General features: G+C 49.5%; 1 protein-coding gene and 1 long non-coding RNA gene across 4 annotated transcripts in view; one reads left to right on the forward strand and one right to left on the reverse strand.

Moving 5' to 3' along the window:
- Nucleotides 1–2,046, reverse strand: part of TMPRSS2 (transmembrane serine protease 2) — a 33,402-nt gene extending 31,356 nt beyond the window's left edge. For 2 of the 3 annotated variants that reach the window (XM_070597894.1, XM_070597893.1), the window contains exon 1: nucleotides 1,818–2,046. The gene's annotated coding sequence lies outside the window, so the exon portion shown is untranslated. Of the gene's footprint in view, nucleotides 1–1,484; nucleotides 1,641–1,817 lie in introns of those variants that run through there. The other variant, XM_008538249.2, reaches the window with a different exon arrangement.
- Nucleotides 817–14,202, forward strand: LOC103563023 (uncharacterized). Its single transcript, XR_547790.2, has 4 exons — nucleotides 817–1,325; nucleotides 8,259–8,345; nucleotides 9,094–9,214; nucleotides 13,944–14,202. It is a non-coding gene; the product is annotated as an uncharacterized lncRNA (long non-coding RNA).
- Nucleotides 14,203–25,242: the final 11,040 nt, after the last annotated feature.

Below are 25,242 nucleotides of genomic sequence, written 5' to 3' on the forward strand. Positions count from 1 at the left end.
CCAAGCTAAGAACAGAGGCCCATGCTGCTCACCAGTTGATATTTTCTAAAAAACAGACTGAGGTGTTGAATGACCTTTCTGTAAGCAGAGGGCCCTGTCCATGGGGATGCCCCCAACTCTTGCGTCTAGGGTGTGCTTGCTCCAGCTGCCCTCATCTGTCCAGTAAGTTCTGCTGGTCGGCAGAGGCAGGGCGCACGTCTGGTAAAGCTGGGACACTGGTGGGCAGCACCCCCATGCCTTCCTGGGGGCTCGCCATCACCTAGCGCACCAGCCTCCCTTCACTTCACTCACAGTTGCAGCGCGCAGGAGCTTGGGCACCACCAGGTTCCTCCGCCTCGGGGGAAACTCTGCGCCACACTGCCAGCCCCCACGTTTTGTCCAGGGGAGGTTGGCTCCATCCTCACTATCTGGAGGACCTTCTCCGACCTCCCAGGCTAAGTCAACAATCCTCCCCTCACTTTAGGTTTTCTAAACACCTTGGAACTCCACTTCGCAGCCTTTGTAATTTTCCATTATTTGGTTGGCTCTCGAAGGCTGTGAGCGCGCCAGGACGGCGAGGATCAGCGCGTGCCCGTGTGCCCCTTATCTTAGCCCAGGTCTACCGCACGAGTTTGAATGAGGGGTGCTCAACCTCCAGGCCCAGCCCTGGGTGACCCCGGCCCACCAGGCAAACCTTGGGTCTCCGAGGTATCCTTTCCCCCCCAAACGAGCCACTAGGATTCCTCTTGACCAGGCCCGCCGCCTGTGCGTTCCAAACGGGATTCGGATCACCGCGCAGCGCTCTCGGGCGGGGTGGGCCCTCAGCCGCACGGGCTCGGGGCTCTGGGCGCGCAAACGCCCGGGCACGAGCCAGAGCCAGCGGCCACCCGCAACCAGGCCCTCCGGAGCATAGACGCCTGAACTTTCGGGCGGTAAGGCACGTCTTCCTCAGGGCCTGTGGGCCCGCGGGCAGGGCGCCCACTGCCAGGCTGGTGCGCCCAGCCACCGTCCCGAGTCCAGCCAGACGGCATGCGGTGGACGGAAGTGCCCGGGAGCCCAACCTTGCTGCCGACAGGGAGCGCGTGCCCAGGACAAGGACCGCTCCTCCTGGCCGGTTCCTGCAGGTGCCCGGTGCCCAGGCGGCCCGGCGCTGATCGCCACTGCCGGGGCTAGGGCTGCGGGCAGTCCCTCCCCGGGGCCGCCGAGCCATTCGCGCCTCTCCCGGGGGCCCTCCAGGAGCCTGTCCCCGCCGTCCCCGCCGCTCCAGCCCTATCTCTCCCGGCATCTCAGCGAGTTTCCAGTTTCTCCCCACTTAGGGAGGGAACCAAGAAGCAGAAGGAGTTCAGGTAACACTCTGAGGCTGCAGAGATTTTCCCGAAACAAAGAAGGGATCGACAACCCTCCTTCTTCCTCATTCCCAAAGGGAAAAGGTGCACCCTTGGTCCCCAGCTCTGGGCCATAGAGGACAGGTGGACCAGGAGCCGGCTCCGGCCGAGAAGACCCACCCCGAGGGTCGCCAAGGCACCCTCTTCTCCGACCAATTGGCCAGGGACTCGCAGGGCAAACTTCCCCATCCAGGGGGCCAGCGGGGCGGCCAGTGCCTCGGAACGGCGCACCAACGGGCCCCTGGCGCGCGACACCCTCCCAGCCCCCACGGAGGCCACTTTGCCTGGCTCAGCCCCGCGCGTCCGGAGGACCCACCTGCCGCGCTTGCGCTGCTCACACCTGGCTTCTCCTCCCAGGGGCGCTTAGGTCGTTCCCGGCGCCCAGGTCCTCCCTCTCGCGCCCGGGACCCTCACCCCGGACCCCGCACAGAGAAGCGGCCGCGCGCCGCTTACCTGCAGCACTCCGGGGCCTGGCGCTCCCCGCTCCTCGCCCTTCCTCTTCCTTCTCTTTCTCCTCTTCGGCCTCTTACCGAGCTCGCGCCTTCCTCTTCCCCCCCGCAGGAGTTCCCGACCCTCCCCTGCTCTCGCTTTAATCCCGGGAGGCGGTGTCCGAGTGCTCAGGGCGACACCCCCAAGCGTTAGTCCCGGGTCACCTCGAGGAGGGGGAGGGGCTGGGCGAGGCGGAGGCAGGGGCCGCGGGAGGAGGAGTTTCCCCAGGGAAAGCCCGGCACGCGCACCTGACCCCCGCCCACGGTGGGACCCGGAGGGAACTCGGGGCATTCCCCGGGCCTCGTCCCCTGGTGGGCAGTTTAGGGCTGGGAAGGAGGGCGTCTCCCTCCCCACATCTCCTGCTCCGCGCCCGTCGAGGTTACTTCGCGGTCAGAGGACTGAGTTTGGATTAAGGAGGGGGATTTTGGGAAGCGCTGATGGAGTCCGCGTGTGAGCCCCATGAGGTGCTGCGTTCCGAGCCCCTGTCGGCGCCCAACCCGGCTCTGGCCCCCCGGGACCTCCATAACTTCTATGCCCAAGGCGAGGACCCAGGAGTCGGCTCCCGGGACCGATGGCCCAGGCACTAGAGCCAGAGGACGCCCCGCCGCGCGCTGAGGACCCTCCCCAGTCCTCCTGTGCGCCCTTTCTCTGCCCTCAGGTCCAGTCCCCCCTGCCTCGGAACGTCCCCAGGAGCGGCGTGAGAACTTCTTACCCACTAAAGGCAAGGGACAGGGGTGAGGAAAAGGGGTGAGAGAAACTTTAGTCCAGAAGCCTGGCTTTCCCCCTGTCCTTAAGAAGCTCTTTCCAATGCCGTCTGCACTACACAAATTGCTAACGTGGATGGCTTTACACCCAGGTGGAGGCAGAAGAAAGCCTAATTCGTTCTGAGTCCCGTGCTGCTTTGGCTCAGCGCTCCTTCCTGGGCGGGTCTTCCTGGGAGCTGGACCATCCTAGGAAGTTCTTCTGTCCTCTCTTCTGGCTCCCACCCTTAGATCCACGACAGGGGAACCCCCGGGAATATGTGTTGGTCCTACCCATCTCTCAAATGTGAGTGCTGTCCAGGTTGTCTCTAGTAGAAGACCCTTGAGGACCATCTCCAGCAAATGGGTCGGGTCGGGATGTCTTCTGCTAGCGACTCACTTATTTCTGTTTTGAAGAATGTCTTGGGAGCCCTCTAGGAATGACATCGCCGTTCCACCAAACCCCTAATGTTCACCTCCCCACCAGGTAGGATGTGTGGCTTGACATTCAGCCCTCTTATAGATGGCTATTCTCAACATTCATTTCCCCTTCTCTTGGCAACTTTCTGGAATTTTTGTTGCTGTATACACACCTCCCAGGAGCGGACCACCAGCTTGGGGAGCCAGCGCCATCCAAGTGCTAGAGGGGGGCATGTGGTCAGTCTCTGGCTCGGCGGCTTAATTTCACTCTCTGCCCGAATTCTGGCTTCAGGGATGAACACCCAACCCACTTCTGCCCAGTGAGTGGAAGAGAGGTTCCTACCTCCATGGTGGGCGATATTTTCTTACCCTTCTAAGGGAGTTTCCAGAGACCCTCTTCCTTGTGCTTGGAGGAGGAAGAAGCAAGCCGTCCCAGGAATTGCAGATAGCCGTTTTCCATCACCAGGGAGCTAATGCCAGGATAAAGATAGCCCCTCCATCCAAAACCACCGCATAGAGATGACGAGAAGCCCAATTTCTGACGGCATCATTGAGCCCCTGAATCAAGCCATCTTTGAAGTTAAGCCTCCGTTACCACTGTTTTCACAAATACAAGTGGAAAATCAGAATTGTGTACCGAGGGGAGAGGCTGTGATCCAAAGAAAACAAAACAATATTATTATATATTAAAAATATGCGGTAAAGTTCTGTTCATAGCAGTATGACTGGCTAAGTATCCTGAAATAATGTTCACACTGCAAAACAGCCAAAAAGGCTTGTAAAGTATATATCGTCGATATCTTTCCAAATTACAGCTGAATTTGCAAGAAAACTTGGGCAATTCTCAGACACAAAAGTGAAGTGGGTGCATCTATCCAGGGAAGTAAGGAAGGAGTCAAACTGACAGGCACCCTGAAATCGTCCAGCTGCTTCTAGTAGTGCGGAGTTTTGTGGGCGGGAGGGGGATGGAGAAGCAAGCCGAGGGCTTCAGAAGGTGGCGATTGGCTAGGCTACCGCCACGTTGAGTCAGCATCCAAAAAGCTCTATTTTCAGGAAAAGAATGAATTTTTTTTTTTTTTTTAGTTTATATCCACCCCACTGAAGGGTGATGACCAGTCAGCTTGTCTATATCTTAGTCTTGGCTCTCAATGGAGGAGGAAAACTCTCCTGAGAATTGATAGCTACAAGCAAGCCCTCATGTGAGAATTTAGGTTTTGAACCCAAATTCCCACTGCCTTTGTGATGAGAAAAATGTCAAGCCAAGAATGTAATCTAAAAGTGGTCCCAGATGGGTAACGCCCCAAGCCTAAGGCAGAAGCAAGCTCAAATCCTCTCTAGGGGAATGTGGCTTATGACGGTTAATTGTACGTGCCAACTCGACTGGGCCCCGATAGCTGGTAAAACATTAATTCTGGGTGTGTTTGTGAAGGTGGCTCAGGAAGACTTAGTGTTTAAGTCAATAGTCTGGTAAGAAAGACCTGCCCTCATCAGAGTGGATGGGCATCATCCAATCCTTTGAGGGCCTGAGTAGAACAAAAAGACAGAGGAAGGTGAATTGCTCTCTGCCTGACCTGGGACATCCATCTTCTCCTGCCCCCCAACACCCATGCTCCTGGTTCCCAGACCTTTGAACTCACACTAAGTTACACCGCTGGCTTTCCTGGGTCTCCAGCTTGCAGATGGCATATTGTGGGGCTTCTTGGCCTCCACAATCATGTGAGCCAATTCCTATAATAAACAAATACACACACACATTTATATATATATGTATATCCTGCTGGTTCTGTTTCCTCTGGAGAATCCTGACTAGTACACCCTTCAGTTCAGGAAAAACTCCCACACGGTGACAATTAAAATGAGCTTTAGGGGGCCGGCCTGGTGGCGCAGCGATTAAGTCCACACATTCCACTTCTTGGCAGCCCAGGGTTCACCAGTTCCAACCCCAGGTACAGACATGGCATCGCTTGGCGAGCCATGCTGTGGTAGGCATCCCACATATAAAGTAGAGGAAGATGGTCACGATGTGAGCTCAGGGCCACTCTTCCTCAGCAAAAAGAGGAGAATTGGCAGTAGTTAGCTCATGGCTAATCTTCCTCAAGAAAAAAAAGTAAGCTTTAACTTAATTAAAAACAGTTAAAATAAGAAATTATTTAAAAAGTAAACAGGAACAACAAACTATAGAATCAGACCATAGATACTGGCATTATTAGATGCAGATGACAGAATAAGTATGTTTGCTATGTTAAAAAAATAAAAGCGAGAATCTAAAAATGAATAAGAAGGGAAGATTGTTTAAAATTACCTAGCAGAATTAGGGGGAAATACTAAAAAGAACTTCTAGAAACAAACAAACAAACAATGTAAATTTTCAATAGCTGAAAAGGGAATCAGTGATGTGGAATATAGATCTGAAGAAATTATGCACAATGCACATAGAGGAACAAAGTCATTTTTTTAAACATGAAAAAGAAGCTAAGTGATATGGACAGTAGAGTAAAAAGATTTAAAAATATGTCTAATTAGACCTCCAAAATGTGATAATAGAGAGAACAAGGTGGAAGTAAGGTATGAAGCAATAATGATTGCAAATTTTCCAAAAGTGATAAAAGTCGCAAATCCTTAGATTATTAAAACACAACAAATTCCAAGCAGAAATAAGAGGAATCCATAGTTAAACATAATATAGCAAAATTGTAGAACTCCTAAAATAAAGATCTAAAAAACATCCTGAAACAAAAAACTTAGCCCCCAAATAAAAGCAGAATATGGTGAAATAAAATATTCACGGTTGAGAAAAAGTGACTTTCAACCTAGAATCTTATATCCTGTAAAAATATCCTTCACAGCAGAGGGAAAAACGTTTCCAGGCAAATCAAGACAGTGTTGACCACAACAAAGAAACTCGAAAAGGCTGTCGTTTCAAGAAGAAGAAAAATAACCCCAGAAAGAAAGTCTGACATGTGAGAGGAAGTGGTGAGTCAAGGAAATGATAAAAATATGGGTAAATATAAACAAGTATTGACAGCATAAAATAACGCTACCAATAATGTTTAACTTGTAAAGGTAAAGAACCCACAACGTCAACAAAAAGTAGAACTAAAATATTGGAAAATAATAGCACATAGACCTACTATTATCCAAGTGGGCAGAACAGAATTAAAGGACTATAATGATCGTGCTCTTCTGGAGGAGAATAAACACATTGAGCAACTGTAGACTTTGTTGAGTATGCTTGTTAAAAGGGTAATTAAAGGAAGAATGAGGGGCTGGCCCCGTGGCTGTGTGGCTGAGTTGGAGTGCTCCACTTTGGTGGCCCAGGGTTTCGCTGGTTCGGATCCTGGGCGCAGACATGGAATCACTCGTCAGGCCACATTGAGGCAGCGTCCCACATGCCACAATTAGAAGGACCCACAACTAAGATATACAACTAGGTATTGGGGGGATTTGGGGAGAAAAAGCAAAAAAAGAAGATTGGCAACAATTGTTAGCTCAGGTGCCAATCTATAAAAAAAAAAAAAAAAATTAAAATAGAGTGTAAATTGATAGTGTCCAAACCAAAGAAGAAAAAATCAGATAAAGGAGAAAAACTCCATGAAACCAAACAAAATAAGGAAAAAAAGGATGAAGGGAGGAACAGGAGTAAAACTGAACACAGAAAAAAATAAGACAAATAAAAATCTCAAAATATCAATGTAGAAATATATACAAATACATCAGTAATCATAATACATGTAAATGCTCCAAACTGTCTGGTTAATATGAATGGATTCTTTTTAAAAGCATAGATCATCCAATTGTCTAGTTTTTTAAGGCAGCCATATGCTATATGTGTGATAGACATATGTAAAAGTAAGCTGGTTTGGTTATATTAATATGGACAAAATAAACTTCAGAATAAAAGGCTTTACTGAGAATAAGGAGAGTCATTTATAATGACGTAATAAACAAATCACTTGGAAAATATAACAGCTGTGAATTTGAATATTCCTAACAGCATAGTCTCCAAAATGTATAAAGGAAACATTTATAGAATTACGAGTAGATGTCTACAAATCTACCATCATCTCTCTTAGTCATGAGAGGTCAAGCAAGCAAACAAACAAACAAAATCAGTAAAAATATAGAAGATTTGAAAAACACAATGAGCAAACATTGTTAATGGGCATATATAAACGCCTCCACCAAATGATTGGCCAGATGGCTTTCCAGGTTAATTCTTAGAAACGGTTAAGCAACACATTATTCCGGTCTTTCAAAAATTCTCCAACTCACCCATGCCTAAACCAGCAAAGATAGTTCAAGGAAAAATTACAAGCCAATCTAATTCGTGAATATAAATGTGAAATCCTAAGCAAATATTAGGAAATGAATCCAACAATATTTTTAAAATATTATGACCAATTTGGGTTTATCACAAGACTAATATTGTTTTAACATTAGAAAAGCTATCAGTATAGTTCAACACAGTAACATATTAAAACAAAAAAATCATGAAACCATCTTAATATATTTAAAAAGATCAATAAAATTCAACACAAGTCCACGATAAAAGTCCTTTGCAAAGATGAAGTAAAAGGAAACTTTCTTACCAGATAAAAGATATCTAAAAATCTTGAAAAATATCATCCTTAATGGTGACATGGACAGGATTACTGGTAGCATCACTTCTACTCAACACTGTACTGAATGTTTCAGCCAGGGTTGCAGATGAGAAAAAGAAATTAAACTAAGGAGAATTACAAAGCAAGAGATAAGTCAGTCATTATTTGAAGATGATATGACTGTGTACCTTCAAAACCTCAAAGAATCAAGAGAAAAGCATTAGAATTATTAAGAAAGTTTAGCTATCTACATTTGATAGATACAGAGGCAGTATACAAAAATAATTTGCATGCTCCTACCACCAACTGACCAGTGGAAATGCAATTTTGGGGGGTTTTCTTCAGTTTTATTGGGAAATGCAATTTTTAAATGTATCGTTTACTGTGTTGTTGGTGGTGTAGTTCTGTAGGAGAATGTCATTCGTAGAAAAGGCCTGTGGAAATAGCCAGGGGTGAAGTGTCATGACGTCTGCAACTTAATTTCAAATGGCTCATCAAGATAAAACCGTATATGGGAAAACGTTCATACCTGTCGGGTCTGGGAGAAGGTTGTACATCCATTCATTGTACTAATCTTTGATATTTTCTGCATCTTTGAAATACATTAGCTGGTTAAGCCCCCAGTCTGTTGTGCTTTGTTACAGCATCGCGAGACAGCGTCCTTCTCTGGTCTGTGGTCTTCAAACTTCAGCATCAGCTGTGAAGACGAGAGCCTCACAAAGACTGGTCAGGTAGCTCCCTCAGCTGCACGGGGTCAAATCTCCTAACCAACCCCTTTAAAAATACACAGACGCACATCATTAGAGTACGCAGAACACAGAACAAGTGAGTGCGTGCTCCAACATGGATGCACCTCGAGGACATTATGCAGAGTGAAATAAGCCAGTCACAAAAGGACAAATCCTCTATGATTCCACTCATGTGAGATGCTTAGACCCGTCAAATTCACAGAGACAGGAGGAGATGGGGGGGCGCCCGGGGGCTGGGGGAGGAGGAATGGAGACAGTGTTCAATGGAGACAGAGTTTCACTCGGGGAGGATGGAGAGTTCTGGAAATGGATGGTGGGGATGGTTGCACAACAATGCAATCGTGCTTAATGCCACTGAACTGTGCACTTAAAAAATGGTTAAAAGCGTAAATTCTATATAATATATATTTTACCACCCAAAAACCTGGAACCAAAAATGAGACATATACCAGATTGGAAAAATTAGTTACTCAGTACCATGTATGGCCAAAATTGGATGGTGCAAATTGGTATAACTACTCTGAAAACCTTTTTGGTATTGTGCAGTAATGTTAAAGATGCGCAAAACTTTCCCCCAGAAATTCCACTCCTAAATACGTGCCCTAAAGAAACTCTTGCGATGTGCCCAGAAACTTCCACAAGAATGTTCACAGAAACACTATTTCTATTGCAAAAAACCTGGGAAAAAAAGCAATCGTGGCAGAAAAGTCCTGTTTGTTCCTTCTAATAGGAAAAGAGATAAATATGTTGTGGTATATTCATATGATGGAATACAATACAGCAATGAAAATGGGTCGACCACAGCTATCCCCATTACCATGGATGAATCTTCCAAACTGCTGAGCAAAAAAGTAAGTTGCAGAGGGACACGTACAGATGATTCCATTTATTCAGAATTCTAAACTTTCGACATCAATTACTATGCTGTCTAGAGGTCTACACATATATAGTAAAGCTGTGAAAAAGAGACAGAAATGGATAAGCACAAAATTTAGTATTGTGGTTTCCCCTGATGGGAATGGATGGGGGTGCAATGGGAGGAGGAGGCAAACTGGGGGAACTGGACGTAATGGTGTCCGTGACAATCTATTTCTTAACCTGGACAGTGACTACATAGGAGTTCGCTTTACTTTTTCTTTATACCTTCTTTTTGCATTATATATTCTGTTGTATGTATGGGATATTTCATCACTTAAAAAATGACGTATGTATAACCAGTAAACTAACTGGTTTTAAAATGCGTGTACCTGAAAACTAGTCCCTTGATGGGAGTAATTCATATTCTTCCAGTAATTAGACAATCTTTGGCCCCACACTGCTTAAGATGCGGAAGGTAATTCGATACTTTAGTTTTGAGGTTAACCAGCTCCAGGAGTCCCACAGATGCCCACAGTCAGAAGGAGCAAAAGAGAATTAACAAGTCCCTTGAAGGCAGGATTCAGAGAATTTATTCCTAGCCAAGATGACGTAGGAGTGTTCCGCGCTTTCATTTTAAGAAGCCATTTGAAACCATCTCTGAGTGGGCTCAGGGCCTCGGGGGTGCCCTTACGAGATGGACGAGACCCCGTAGCCAAATGTCCCTGCTGGGACGGAGGGTCCTCCGTGGGCCTCTTCATGCAATCGCCACGCTTCAGCAAGCCCTCCGGGTGGATTCAGATCCCGGCTGTTTAAACAAGGAAAACATTTTCAATATTTATTTTTTTTCATGGTTGAAGCAAGTTATAAGGCTTGGTTCCAAGGCTCAGCATGTCCCGGGCCTCTGGCTCTGTAAAAATAACAATTACCTTTTATTAAACATTTACTGTGCCAGTCACCACGCTTGAGTTTAAACAACCTCATTGAGAGATGGGTACATTGATTTCCCCATTTTACAGCTGAGGACTGGGGCTCCGGGCGGGCTGCCTGGGTCACACAGGAGGGTCCGAGACCAGGGCTGGGTCTCTGGGCTCGGCCGTCTCGTGGACAGCTGGGCTGGAACTGGGCACCAGGGCTCTCGGCACCAGGACTTGGGAAAGGTCCCCTGCAGGGAGGCTGTTCTGCTCCTGGTCTGTCCCCAGGGACCAGTCTGATAGGCCCCTTGGCTCCAGACAGAGGGCAGCATTTGCAGGGGGACAGGCATGCCGGGGGGTGTGGGGAGGGCCAACAGGAGCTGGCAGTGAGGGAGGACCACTCTGGCCTCCTGCTCCCCTCTCACGACTTACTCCAACGCCCTGAGTCCCGTGCATCCGACCTCGTCCTCCTCCACGGGAGATGCCCCATGGAGAGGGACCTCGGACAGGTGCTGGCTGTTGTGCCCTCACCAAGATCAGCCGTCTCCTTAAGCCTGGCTCTGGAGGCCAAGTTATAGCTTTGTCCCCAACCCGCTCGATTCATAATGATGGAGGGAGAGCAGGGTAACTGCCAGAAAACTTCCGCTCGCAAAGGAGGAGGAGCGGAAGCAGCACACGGTGGTCACCTGGCCTTCCCTCACACCCCGTCCAGCAGGCAGCACCGGGACTCCCTGCCCCACTGTCCTGAGGGGTCCTGGTGGCCCCAGCTCTGCCCTCGGCCGACTTGGTCCGGTCAGGGGTGGAGGGAGTACAGCCTTGTCTGTGCCAGCCAGGGCTTCTCTGGCCGTGCAGTCTCCAGGTCCATGGCAGGCTGCCCGGGGGCTGGTTTCTGTCCCCAGAGCTCTGGTCAGACAAGATCCCAGCCGCCCGACTCAGGCCTGGGCCAGTGGGCTCTTACCAGCCAGTGCCCTGTCACAGAGAGCGAATGGTACTCAGAAGAGGTCCCCCGCCTCCCTGGAGACCCCCACAGCCCGTCCCAGCCAGGGCAGGGGGACACACTATGCGCTAGCCTTTTACGATTTTCTGCCTTTTTTCTTGCTTAGTGTTCTTTCTCCTCTAGAGATGATGAATTCCTGAGCCAAAAGGCTCATTCGTCAGCCACGCTGTTTCCCTCTAACAGGGGTGAAGGGACCACGATGGAACCTGTGCCTCCAAGAACGCGGGCTCTTCCATTAGCTAGCTGCCCACCACACGAACACCAGCCTTCGGCACTAATGCACCACCGCACCCACCACCTGAGTCCTAACCCCAGCCCCTCGTTACCCCCCATGCGGACCTACAAAACTCCCTAGTTGCCCTGGAGGGAGCCGCCCCTCCATCCCCCGGGCTCCCCCTGTTCCAATTTGGGACAACTGAGAAGGGCCCCCCCTCAGAGCCGGAGCTCCCCAGGCGGTGGCTGAGGCCTCTGTGGTGACCGCACCACAGCTCAGAGCTTCCTCTGCCCAGCTCTGCCTCCTCACTCCCCAAAGGACTGACCCCGCTTCACACTCCAGAGACCTCCTGCCTCCCAGGGACCCTGACACAGGACGGAAGTTACTGCCCGTCTCACGCCCTCCTCCTTTGTAGAGGCTCACAGAGATGGAGTTGGGATTAAATGAGTTACCACATATAAAAGGTTTAGAAAAGGGTTACTAGTACCCAGTTATTACCATTCCTACTGGTGGTACTAGTACTCAGCACAACCCCCCTCCTAAAACATGACCCGTCGCAGCTCCAGCAGAACGCCCAGCCTGACTCCGACCCACATCCTTCAGGTGACCTATTCTAGACCTTCAGGAGGGCACCCAGGCTCCAGGAACCATAAATTAAAGCTAATTTAATATAAATTAGTTATATTAAATGGTTCGCTTCCTGCACATGCGACTTAATCCATTCTAGAATTCTCCTCTGGATGGATGAATCATCAACCTCACCCTGGTGACTTCAAACCCTGTCTCTTGTCAAACCATGTTCGTATTTCAGAGCATCCATGACGGTTGTCACCAGATCCCCCAGTACCTGCCCTTCCCCAGGAACCAAATGGGTTGTGTTCCCTCTGCCTTATTGAATGGAACACTTTTTTTCACCATGTCAAGACTAATTTTCTTGACGTTGCTGGATGCCAACATTTTTAGACAATAAAGGCAGTGTCATTGGGCCAGTGCTAGGCATATATGGGCACCTGCCACACCCTTTAAACTGTGTAAGAGATGCAGCGCCAGCTCTAACAGTAACAAATTCTTGTTAACAAACTGTGCTAAAGGTCAGCCTCCAGAGTTATATTTCGAGCCCACATCCTGGGCTTTCTGAAAAGCACCCCTTTGAATGAAAGGTTACATAAGTCAGGACTGGTGAGGCACAAAGGGGCTACTTTGCAAGGTGGGATGGCTGTCCCGAATCCATTCAAGCTTCATGCTTTCTAGGAGAGCAAGGCCCAGCAGCCCTGCAGCTCTTCCTGTCCCATGGGGACTCTGCTCCCAGGGGCTGGGAGTTCCCTGGACCAGGGGTATGTCTGAGGTCAAGCCGGCAGCCTCGGCAAGGTGAAGGAGGAGGCAGGCAGCACGTGGCTCTGGTGTGGGACAGAGACAACATAAAGGAGCAGCTTTTCCTGGCTCCCCCCTCCCCCCCCCCCACACACACAGGGAGACCTGTAACCTAACTTTGCACGGGCTCAGAGAAGCTGGAGGAGCAGCACGGGGTAGGGTAGGTCCCATGGGGCATGGAGGAGATGCCTGGGGTGGGGGCCAAGTGGGGCAGGCACAGGCAGGTCTCAATGCTCTCCCTTGTCCACCTCTGCTTGGGGCCATTTTGCAGAGGGCATGCAAGATTTCACTGGTAGAGCATATGTTGCTGCTTGAAAACATTTGCAGGTGGGCTGGGTCAGACCTTGGAGACCTCCGAGACCCATTCGAAGAGTTTGGTCAGGCCTCAGTGCAGGCGCATTCTTGCGGGTTTAAGAGGGGAGATGAGATGAATTTGCTCCTCGGGTTTCTGCCTCCTTCCTTCTGCCTGCACAGCAGGTAGGGCGACGGGAGCACGGGGCAAGGTGCTCAGCGTGGTTGTGGTCGGACGCCCAGGGCACTAATTTTAAGCTTCATTTGGGTAGCAAATAATCTTCTACTTCTATTTTTAGCACTTTATTAAAATGTATTTCTAAATGAGTAGCACAGTTTTTATCATTTGTTTCAGAATGAATGTTACCTACGCTCTATCAAGTGCAGATGAAATACTGTATTAAGAAATGCAGTTGTATTTCTTGGAAACTTCCTCTGAGGCAATGCGCCCCCCTGAACCCCTCAGGGGAGCCCTGGGTCTTTGCCCTCCTGCCACCCCCACCCAACCAAGACAAGTCTTTTCAGTGGTGTCAATGATCTGGATAATTTTTTTCCTTGAAAAAAGAACAATTAGAAATATTATTCCATTCATCATAAGTTCTGAAAAATGTAAAATTCAAAGTTGTTTCACAACTATTTCTCATCATAAAATGTATTTTTTTTTTCTTGCTTATACATGATTGGTTTTTTCTGGCTGAAATTCCACGCAAGCAACTTTTTTTCAAACAAGGTTAAGCCAGCTTGCTGGTCTTACGGATGCCCCCAAGCCTCAACAGCCAGACCTTGGTAGTGCTGCTGAATTTACCACCACACCCCCATCCCCTCCCGCCCCCCAAACCCTGAGGCTCTGGGTCAGGAAGTCAACTTAGGGAGCTGCACCTGTCTTCTGTTTTTTAAATGGCAAGGTTCCTAAAATCCTTCAGTCTCTTTCTTCCCAGAGAAACACAACGTCCATCCGGTGAGAGCCTGCGCAGAATGTAAGCGAGGGAGCAGCTCTGCTGGGATGGGGGCGACGCACTGCAGAGCTTAACAAGAATGACTCGGGGGTGGCCGGCAGCTTGCAGTGACCTCACTGGTCCTCCTTCCGTTTCATCAGGCACGAGGATGCTCCCCATTGCGACTGTCCTTGACTGTCACCGCCAATGTCCACTCAAGAAATGACTGTAACAGATCAATAAGCAGCATAGTTCATCTTGACCTGACTGTCTCTAGTTCAATTTATTTGGGATGTATGACGTGCTAAGTACAATTTAAATATACACACACGTGCCTATATGTACATACATGTGCACGTGCACATCCATGTGTGTGCATATATACTCTATGTATATGTATGTGTCTATATATATTTTTTTAAGATTCAAATACCCAGAATTCCCTTTTTTCCCTGATTTTTAGGAACCATACCTGCTTTAGTGACTATCCTTCAAAAAATAAGAACTGAAACCACCCATGCGCCGATACCGAAAACAGCTCACTGTTTTCCACTATCTTCATTGGCATGACTTTATTATTTCAGAGGCCAGGCAATGACTCACCATTTATTACAGAAACCTCAAAAAAAGCCCACTCCCGCTTCAGGGGAAAGCGTCAATAGTTTACACCCTAAGACTCTTTGAATCTTTTGCCTCAAACTCCTTGCCTGGCTGCTTCCAAAATGCCGGCTGGCTGTCGTGGAACGATCCACAGCCGATCCTAACCAACCCCTCCCCACGCCCAGCCCTCTGCCCCCTAAAAGCCCCTCCTTAACCCCAAATTCCAGGCCCCAGCATATCCCGCCTGGCCCCCTCTCCCATCGCCATGACTAATAAACTGGCTTTGTCGTGGTGTGTCATCGGTTAGCTGGGGAGCCTGCACCTGAAAACAAGGGATCAATTTTAATGTCAACAAGACAGTGATAAATTACTCAGCAAAGCTAACAAAGGAAATAAGGCAGTGGTCATGTCCCCAGTTGTAAATCCTGGATACAAAATGGCTACTGTAAAACAGGAAATTATTCTGCTCTAGAGAAGGAAGAGGACAAAAATCAACCTTCTCCCTTACCGACGATGTCCTTCAAACAGGACTGCTCACGGGCAACAGTGGTTCCCAGGAGCCCCAGGCAGTGCTCTGGGATGGACTGGAGGTCACCCCAAGGGCGGGCTCTGGGTGCTGGGGTGGAAGTGGGAGCACTAACCTGCCCAAAGGCTAAGGGAGAAGATGTTCAGAACCGCGCTCTGACGGCGGAGCCTGGGGTCCTCCAGAGACCCCTCAGCTCAGAGTACTCAGATTCTCCTTCCACTTCACCTCTAATTACCTCTGCAGTCTCATAGGCAAATGGCTCAACTTTTCTGAGAACTAATCTCTTTATCCCTAAAATAGGCATAATAACCTATATCTGGATCAGGCAGGATTAAATTTGCCAATGAATGGGGAGAGACTTTGAAAACTAGAAAGCGCTGGGCAAATAGCAAGGTATCATCTTTCCCAAGGAGTGGAGAATTCAGACAACTCTCAAACCAATCTTGGCCTGGCATGGGCTGGACAGAGACATCCATACCTGGGGATGTCACGTGTGGCTGTGCAGGTTGTGTACTGCACAACTCTAGGGGGAGCTTTTCACATTTGCGGATGTGAGGGATGTGTATAATAATTAACATGACAGTTTTCCAGCAGATGCCAGAAAATGTCTTGAGGAAAGGGTGATTTATTCTAGTTTATATGAAAGTGCTGAACAAGCTCTGGGAGAGGCTGCCTGTTCCTGCTCTATCTTGTAAGATACGAGATCTAACCCTGGGGCACTGCTCTCCTATACTTGGTTGTAAAATTGAATCACAGTTTTGTGTCTTAATTGTTCTTTGACTTAAACATATGGCTAGAGGCCAGAGGCAGAAGCATCAATCACTTTTAAAAATGTGTCAAGCCACATTAGATTGATCTAGAACGAAGTTCTTAATTGGTTGCAGTGGCCAAACCAGGGGCAACATGTCTTACTAGAAACACACAGAATTTGAAAAACATTTGAACCAACATTTCAGAATTGGTAGACTTCACATAAAATCCAGCTTTCCAGCTTCTCTTTAAAACTTGGGAGATCCGGCTGACTGGGCATCGCAAGATGGAGCAAGGACGGCCTCAGCAGCCCTGTAGGCATCCCAGGGGCCGGCCCTGGCATGTTTGGGACTGAATACCACTGTACGAGCTGTTCCAGAAGGGTCCGGTCAATGCCGGATCCCAGCAGCGTGTTCAGCTGGAAGGCTGCGGTCAGAAGCTTCGGCCAAGCAGATGCAGCCTCTCTGCTCCTTCCTCTCTGCTCCCCCCTCCCCCGCTCCTAATTTCCATGGCTTACAGGCGGTGAGGCAAACAACAGAGGAGACCCCACTCCCACAGCCCTGCCTCTGCTCTGTGGGGAGGCCCCACATGTTGACGGAACACCTGTAGCCCGCTAGGCCATGTGCCGGGGTCTCGGGGAGAGCAGACTGCGAGTCCTCCTGTAGCTTCTGTCCCACTAGAGAAGGGAGAAGCAAATAAACCAGAAATACGGAGCGTCAGATGATGCTAAGTGCTAAAAGGAAAAAGAAAACTGGGATGAGGGGACAGGGCGATGATAGGAGGGGTCTCCTTCTCATACAGGAGTCCAGGAAGCCCCCAAGTGAGGCAAGAGAGGCAACAGGTGCACCCGGTGGAGGGAGAGCTCTCCAGGCAGAGGCCCTTGCAGGAGCCGGCGGGGCCCCGAGGAGCAGCCTAGGGCCCTGTGTGGGAGAAGGAACAAGAAGATACGAGAGGAGAAAGGAAGGCAGGGGGAGCGGGGCGGGTTATGGAAGGCCTCAGGGCAATGAAAAGAATTCTGGATTTTATTCTGTGTTGAAAGGGAGCAGAGAAATCAGCTGGACTGGTTTACGTTTGGGAAGGAGCGCTCTGCTCTCTGCTGTGTTACAACTGAATCGCTGGGGAGCCATGCAGACCAGGGAGGTCCCCGGAGAAGGCGCGTTATAGGTGCCAAGAGCGTCACGGCAGCTGGGGACAGGTGGCGGAGCTGCAAGGATTTGCACCAGCAAATTGGATGAGGAGGAGAGAAAGTGGGAAGTCAGAGTGGACCCCAGGGTTTTAGTCTGAACAACTAGAGGACTGGAGGTGCCATTTACTGATGTGAGGAAGGCAGTTTTAGGGGGTAAAGTCAAGAAATAGGTCTTAGGCAAATTTGGTTTAGGATGCTGTTATGGGCTGAATTGTATCTCCTCCAAATTCATGTCAAAGTCCTAACCCCAGGACGTCAGACTGTGACAGTATTTGGAGACAGGTCCCTTAAACAGGTGACTCAGGCAAAATGGGACCATTAGGGTGGGCCCTAATCCCACATGACTGATGTCCTTATAAGCAGCAGCATTGGACACTCAGAGAGACACGGGTGTGCGCACGCAGAGGAAAGACCAGGTGAGGATACAGGAGAAGACAGCCCACTGCCCGCCAAGCAGTGAGGCCTCAAGAGAAACCAACCCCGCCGAGACCTTGGTCTTGGACTTTCGGCCTCCAGAACTGTGAGAAGATGAATGATCAGCAGTCTGTAAAAGGAAGAGGAAGTTGAAACAATTAATCCCCGGTTAGAAAGGGGCACCACAGACCCAAAGGCCCCCTGCTTCGTTTCTCTCTTTTCTTCATTTTACAGCCTCCCTAAAAAACATACTCCTTGAAAAATCCTCCCAAGGCTGTAGGCTTTGGGACTCAAAAAGCCAGAAAGACTCACTTCTGATCACTTCCCTCCACCGGCCAATTCCATCTCCTAAGAAAGTCCGGAGCCGTCTCCCTTCTGAACGAGGGAGGTGGGGGGAAAGTGGAAGCAGAAGATAGGAATTCTTATCTGCCACTGCCCAGCCACATACGAAGCCATTAATAACCCCGCTGTGCAGGACTAGGTGACCACCCCAGCTTGTGTCTAACAGTGAGGTTAAGTGAAAACAGGACTGAAAAAATAAAAGCGTTTGTTGTCTTCCATGGAACGACAAGGAGGCAACCCAAGAACTTGAAAATAGTGAAATAAAGCTGTAGAAGCCAATTCACCACGGAACAGAGTGTAGGCATTGAATGCTACATTTAAGAGAATAAATAGCTCGATACCAGCGTCAATTTATCTTAATTTGATTGATAGCATAAAAACAGCTGAAACAAATAAACGAACCAGAAAAAGGGGCTGGCAGAAGAGGGGTTGGTCATGGAAGATTAGGAAAATGCCATCTCGGAGGTCATATGTATGCATGAGTGTGTGATATCTCCAGGAACTCTCAAACTTCATTCTATATAAGAATCACCCAAAAAGGCTTCTTAATCAACGCAGATTTGTGAGCCTGGCCTCGGAGAGCCTGAGTCAGTGGTTCAGGGGTGAAGCTGATGCTGGTGGTCCAGAACCCACTCTGTACCCCCCACGTGGTAGTCTCTGGGCTTGAGGATTGTGAGGCTGCCCCTGACGGGGGGTTACCTCTAGTGGGGTCTCACCTGGAAAGGTAAGGGCCAGCTCTGCATTGTGACTTCACTAGGGGACATCTTCCATCCTCTGGGGGGACCACCTGGATAATACACGCCCCAGAGCCCATTTGTCCTGCTGGTTTTCTTTTATTAATTTAAATTTTTAAATAACTGGGGAAAAAATGACGTGTTCAAGTCAACTCCTTTGCAGCCTGGCTTTTACACTAATACTGTGATGGTAAGTTTAAATTTCTAGTCATGGAGCAGTATCTTGTCGAAGCTCCCCACTTCATCCCCAGCCTGCTGTCCCTGATATGCCCTTAGGATGGAGACAAAAAGAGGAGTGGATTTAGATTGAGTCGCTTGGGCAAACAGTCAAAGGGTCCATATCCACAGCTGACAACCGGGCTTCTATTTTACAAGTCATAGTGAAAGCCAACTGGATTCTCCTTTGAAATGCCGCAGATGAGGAAGCATGGAGCGGGGAATCCCAGAGGTCTCGCCGGGGCCACGTGGCTGGATGGCATGTGGGGGGAGAGTGGTGGAAAGTTTAAGGGGGGGGGCATGGCGGGCTGACGGGCAGCAGAGAGCATTTGGAGGGTGCTTGGGGAGGGGATGGGAGGAGAATGCATCACGGCACCTCCCAGTGCAGGAGGTGGTGTCGGCTAGAGAAGTGGAAGGCTGGAAGAGAGGCAGGGGGAAAAGCGAATGACCAGGACGATTTCTCAGTTCCTTACCCTGGAGACAGTTTTGCTGGAGCTGGAAGCTCCATAAGGCCAGATACCGTGGCCCCTTGACACCTCCTGATCCCAGTAATGAACTTAGTACTTGAGACAAGTGGGTGCTCCATAAAGAGGGGCTGGTTGAACCGTGCCTTCAGTTCCAGCTGGTTAAATACTGATTTTTCAAGTCAGCTGGTTTTATACCCTGGCACCATCATCTGTGAGATGCGTAATCTCAAAAAGTTACTTAAATTCTCGCAGCCTTAGTTACCTCATTCACGATATGGGGCAACCAGTACCTACCCCATAGGGTTATTGGAAGGATTGAAGGACACCGGGTACGTGAAGGCAACAGCACCATGCTTGCTAGATTCTGAATGAGCCCCCTCTGTCATCCAACTTGGACAGCACCGGACAGTTGTCAAAATTCTTTCGCATGTGTCCTCCAGGCCCCAGGTCACCCAAGAAGATGGAGAGACGCGGAAAGGGTCTTTCCGCCTTCAGAGAATAACAGCGAAGACAACTTGACAGAACCAAAGAGAGGGAGTGAGTCGAAACACCAAAGGCCAGGTCTTGGGAAAGAAGTCTGTGTCCAAGTGTCAGAACCTGGGCATTTTTGTCCGGTCCTTTATAAACTTTAAACTCATCATTTCACCGGGACGTTGGTGTTGTAGACATACAGCTTGACGCCTGCAGACTAGCTTGACTTCTAGGTGCAAAATGTCTTCCCTCCTCCTGAAACGTGATGAAGAGGTGGCGAGAGGAAAACCACGTGCGTTATTGCTCTTTGCATATCCTCGGCTGGGGTAATTTCCTATAGGAAGATGTTAACTAGGAACCATTTTATCAGGGAGGAGTTGAGGGGGATAAATGAATTTCCTGGTGCCATGTTGGTTCTTGTTCAGTGGCAGCAAAAAAAATGGCACCCAAAGCAACAGGAAAAATACTTTATAAAGGAGAGTTTGTGGGTCAATAATTTTGGAAAATGTAATCTGTGATACTGATCCTATTAAAATTGCCATAAATATTCAAATTAAAACTTTCATTACAGTCATGCATCACTTACCTACGGGGAGAGGTTCTGAGAAATGCATCACGAGTTCCCTTTTGTGCAAACGTCACAGAGCGTACTTACATAAACCTAGATGGCACAGCCTGCTACACACCTAGGGTCTAAGGACTAGTGTTATCCATCATCCCATATTCAGGGCATCGTGGACGGAAACATCGTTACGTGGTGCATGGCTGTATTTATAATGGAATTATAACACAGGTGCTGGAGACTGCATGTCTGTGTTGCCACTAAATTCGTATGTTGAAATCCTAATCCCAATGTGATGGTTTGAGGAGGTGGGACCTTTGGGAGGTGATTAGGTCATGAGGGTGGAGCCCTCATAAATAATATTAGTACCCTTATAAAAGAGACGCCAGAGAGCTCCCTCCTCCATGTGAGGATACAGCAGGAAGATGGCATCTATGAACCAGGAAGCAGGTTCTCACCAGACACCAAATATGAAGGCAACTTGAGCTTGGTCTTCCCAGCTTCCAGAACTGGGAGAAATGTTTGTTGATTGAGCCATCCAGTCTATGACATTTTTGCTATAGCAGCCTAAAGGGACCAAGACAATAGGTTTAATTTTTTTTCAGTTTAAAGAGGGTCTACCCTGCACTCGCTGCTTTGAGAGCACTTCCTGAATGCGATCTCTTCAGGTTCTGGGAATAACCCCGGGAGCCGGGTGTTATTAGCCCTCCCTGATAGACGAGGCACAGAGTTTGAGCTTGTTGTTCAGAGCTGCACGGTGATCAGGAGCTGGGCCAGGATTCGGAAGAGGGGCGGGAGTGGATCCATGTCCACTGTATGTCCCTCAGTGTCGTCTTGTAGTCGAGCTGGGCAGCCATGTGCCCAGGGGACTGCTGTCGCCGTGGGGGAGGTGCCAGGCTGGGCCAACACCCTCTTCCCCAGAGATGGTGGCGGCAAAGTTGTGCCTGGTCGTGAGCCCTAGAGGCGGTCCAGTGGCACCCAGACAGCCCAGCACGGGCGGGGGGCAGTCAGGTTCTCACATCTCTGGGTTTATTTCTAGGCCTCCGCGGGGAGGGCTGGTCCTGCTGTTAGAAGAAGTGCTTTCGTCTGCCCTGTTTGGGGGTTGGGTTGGTAGCTGGGAGACACGATGATGAGCTTGGGGGAGCTGGCAGATGTTGGAGCCTCCGTGAGAATGAGAGAAGACAGAGACTGGCGTGAGTCCTGACCCTCCTTTGTCTGGGACCCACACGGCCACGGCCACAGCTGGGGTGCTCTGTGTGAGGGGCTCACACCGCCCCCCAGGACCCATTCCTGTCCTTTCACCAGCCAGGATCTGGGAGGTTTGTGTTTACTGCTGAATGAGTCAGCTTATTTTCTTCCTTTTTCCCTCACTACTTGCATGGGGAAACATTTCTCCTCTTCCCACTGGCCGGCCTTCAGTCACCCAGAGCTGGGCCTGCCTGGTTTTTCCAGTTGGACCAGAAACACCTACAGAGGTGCATTAACCCCTGGGGCTCACGAGCATCTTTTTTCTGGGCCCAGAGGAGAGAACGTTTCCTTGCACACATCTTGACTCACTGGAAATTTCAGACAACCTCTCTCACTAGACACGTATGCATCCAGGAAGGGACTGGAGCTGCCAGGAAATCTGGGTTTGGGTTCCAGGCCCCCAGTTTCCAGCAGGGTGGCCACCGGAGAACGCCTGAGCCCCCGGCCTCAGCAGGTGGCCCCCTCTGTACGGCAGGGACTTTGTAATGGGGTTCTGCCTGTCCTACCTCACTGCATCAGTGGTCCCAGGGAATGATGCATCTGAAGGTGGTTTGAAAAGAGAAGAAGCACTAAACGAATTCACAGAACCAAACATAAAACCACAACCCAAACGGGCCGCAAGAGGTGGGACCAGGTTTTCTTCGGTATCGGCTCATTCAAGCTCTTCTCCTGTGTCAACAGTGGCCAAACCGACCGGCTATTTAATCCAGACCTGGCCAGTGCGTGCTGCTGGCAGAGGGTGACGCAGATCTGCAAGAGGTCCCACGAGGGACAGACCCATATTTTGTGGATGCTACAGCTAATATGATTTGGAGGGCCCTCTTTAAGAAATAAGATACACCACTACTGGGTATCTATCCTAAGAACCTGAAATCAGCAATCCCAAGAGTCCCTTGCACCATGTTCATCGCAGCATTATTTACAATAGCCAAGACATGGAACCAACCTAAATGCCCAGAAACTGATGATTGGATAAAGAAGATATGGTATATATACACAATGGAATACTACTCAGCCATAAAAAAGGACAAAATTGTTCCATTCACATCAACATGGATGGACCTCGAGGGTATTATGTTAAGTGAAATAAGCCAGACAGAGAAAGACGAACTCTATATGACTCCACTCATAGGTGGAAGTTAACATATAGACAAGGAGAACTGAGCGGTGGTTACCAGGGAAAAAGGGGGGAGGGGTGGGGGGAGGGCACAAAGGGGGAAGTGGTGTACCCACAACATGACTAACAATAATGTACAACTGAAATCTCACAAGGTTGTAATCTATCATAATCTTAATTAAAAAAGAAAGAAGATAGAAAATTCTAAATACAAGAGCAGATCCAAAGCAGACATTGTTTTTTAAATGAGAAAAGAAACCATAATAAATTATAAATTAAACAGCTAACAGTACCACAATATCACGAATCCAGAAAAAAATGACACAAAAGTTGGATTAATTCTATATCTTTTTAACTACATTTAGGGTGCACACTCTTTGTTTACTTCTTATGACAACAATTTAAACATAGAATGTCTATTGAGAGGATGCAAGGACACTTCAGCCTTTCCATACACTGGTACCTTTTGGCTCCACACACCTAGAACCTTCTCTCTATTTCACTCCCTGAAAACATAGGGTGCCGGGCACCATAGGACACTCTTGTATTGTGGGGAGATGCCCAGCCCTGCGTCCTTGCACCCCAGCAGGCACTGTGGGTGGTAGGAACGTTCCTGGCAGCCCTGCCCATGCCTCACAGTTAACAACAAATTACCTCCACATGATGGCAGACAGCACCGAAATTACTCATCCCCACGGAAATGCATCCCCAAGGCAGCTTCCCCACGGCACCCACCCAAATACGCCCATGGCGGCCGCAGCATCACCAACAGGATGGAAGTGGAGAAGTGTGAGCAGAGAGACAGCCATCCATAGGATTGCAGTTAAAATACCTTATTATGCAACATTTGCAAAATGTGATGACCTCGTGAGCACCCTCCCAGGGCTGCAAGGCTTCTACTTCATTAGCTTCCAGTTAGATCCTGCTCTGCGCTCCACGGAGAAGCTCCGGGACCATGCCTCTCCTCCCTGCAGGGCTGGGACGTGCTGAACTTGTTGCCAGAGGACAGACGCCGAGCCAGCACGGACCAGCCAGGAAGGCCTCCCCCTGGACCCCTGCAAGCCCTCTGGCCTCAGCTCCTGCAGGTGATGGGAGAGACAGGACCAAGCTCAGACCCACCTGTGCCACCTGCGATAACAGGCCCCTGTGCCTTGATTTATTGGCAGCCTCATCTGGTCGCTAGGAAGAAAGGCACTCATTTGTCATTGTCTTTCTCTAATTATTAGTGAGAAGGAACAGGAGTCAGGTGTTTACAACTCCAGGGGTTTGGGCCTGACCAGTTGGAAGGATGGGGTTGTCATCAGCCTAGAGGAGAAGGGGCGAGTCTGTGGGGAGATGATCAGATCAGGTTCAGACAAGTTAAATCTGCGATGCGTACTTGATACCCAAATGGTCGAGACATCAGAGAGGGATGGGAGTACCTGAGTATGGGGCTGGGGAGAGAAGTCTGCACAGGGGGTGGAAATGGGGGAGTTCCTCATACATAGAAGTAGAGAGGGCAGCATCTAAAGCCTGTGGTTGGATGGGATCACCAAGGGGTGAGGCCTGAGAAGGGAGCTCCCAATGGAGCCCTGGGGGACAGCAGAGAACGCTGGGATGGGCGGGAGGAAAACCAGGGTGGTGTCATGGGCTGGATCATGTCCCCCCAAATCCATTTGTTGAAGTCCTAACCACCCCACCCCCCCCACCCCCCCCACCCCCCCCAGTAGCACTGAATGTGACTGCATTTGGAGCCAGGGCCTTTGAAGAGATGACTCAGGTAAAGGAGGCCTTCAGGGTGAGCCCTAATCCTATCTGACGGCCTCTTTATAAGGAGAAGCTGACACCCAGAGAGACACAAGGGGAGCACGTGCACAGAGGGACGACCATGAATGGACATGGGGAGAAGGCAGCCGTCTGCAAGCCAAGGAGAGAGGCTGCAGGAGAAAGGTCTGATTGCAGCCTCCACAGCTGTGAGCAAATGAACCGCTGTTGTTCAAGCTGCCCGGGCTGCAATTCCTTGTTACAGCAGCCTGAGCAGACTACACAGCTGGGGCCGTGAAAACCGGGGAGAAACTGCGTCACAGAGGGCGTGACCAGTTATGGTCATTGTGTCCAGTGCTGCTAAGGGTCAAGTCAGATGACAGCTGCCCATGTCCCTCCTCCCCAGTTTGTGTTTTGGATATCTTTTCTGATAATAAATGAGCAGTTACATGTTTGCAAATAGTTTAAATGTTGTAGAAATATAGGAAGAAAACAGATGCTGCTACAGTGTCTGGTACCTTGAAACTTTTTCATTGTTTCAAAACACACAGGGATAACCCACAGCATATGGAAAGAGAAAACAAAACGACCCGGGCTGAAAAAACGATCAACACCTTCTGTAGGACAGACAGTGGACAAAGTGCTCAGCGACTGGCCATCGTGGCCACAGCCTGAATGAGAAGAACTCCTGCCCTGAGGCCACTGGGGGCCTGGGGTGGGCTCCTGGGGTCACAGAGACCCGGGGGCATTGGAGAGATGAGGAGCTGGAATCAGACTCCTGGCCTGAAGCACAGACTGGAATAAGTCTGTACAGACCTGCCTCCTGGGATGCTCTCCGGAAACTGGTCCCTGGAGGCAAGGCACAAGGGAGCTTCCGCAGAAATCGGAGAAACCAAGCACCTGGGCTGAGGATTTCCCAAGGAGGG

This window comes from Equus przewalskii, chromosome 27 (assembly GCF_037783145.1).
Source record: "Equus przewalskii isolate Varuska chromosome 27, EquPr2, whole genome shotgun sequence".
NCBI classification, from domain to species: domain Eukaryota; kingdom Metazoa; phylum Chordata; class Mammalia; order Perissodactyla; family Equidae; genus Equus; species Equus przewalskii.